The 273-nt window shown below is 68.9% G+C and overlaps 1 protein-coding gene across 1 annotated transcript in view; it reads left to right on the forward strand.

The window, feature by feature from the left end:
* The window catches only part of LOC109938457 (transmembrane channel-like protein 7), a 103,778-nt gene that overhangs the window by 54,107 nt on the left and 49,398 nt on the right, over window positions 1-273 (forward strand). The gene's annotated exons all lie outside the window — the stretch shown is intronic.

Raw genomic sequence — 273 nt, forward strand, 5'->3', positions numbered from 1 at the left:
CACTGTCTGACCCGCCCCGCTCGGGCCTCCAGCCCACTGTCTGACCCATCCCGCTCGGGCCTCCAGCGCACTGTCAGACCCATCCCACTCGGGTCTCCAGCGCACTGTCCGTCCTGCCCCGCTCGGGCCTCCAAGCCAATGTCCATCTCCCTCCACCTGGGCCTCAAGCCTGCTGTCTGTCCCACTCCACTTGGGCCTCCAGCCCGTTCTGTTCCAGGCCTGCAGGCCATCACCCACCACTCAGGCCTGCCGCCCGCTGGCCGTCCTGCTCAG

This window comes from Rhincodon typus, chromosome 21, assembly GCF_021869965.1.
Source record: "Rhincodon typus isolate 14 chromosome 21, sRhiTyp1.1, whole genome shotgun sequence".
NCBI classification, from domain to species: Eukaryota; Metazoa; Chordata; class Chondrichthyes; order Orectolobiformes; family Rhincodontidae; genus Rhincodon; species Rhincodon typus.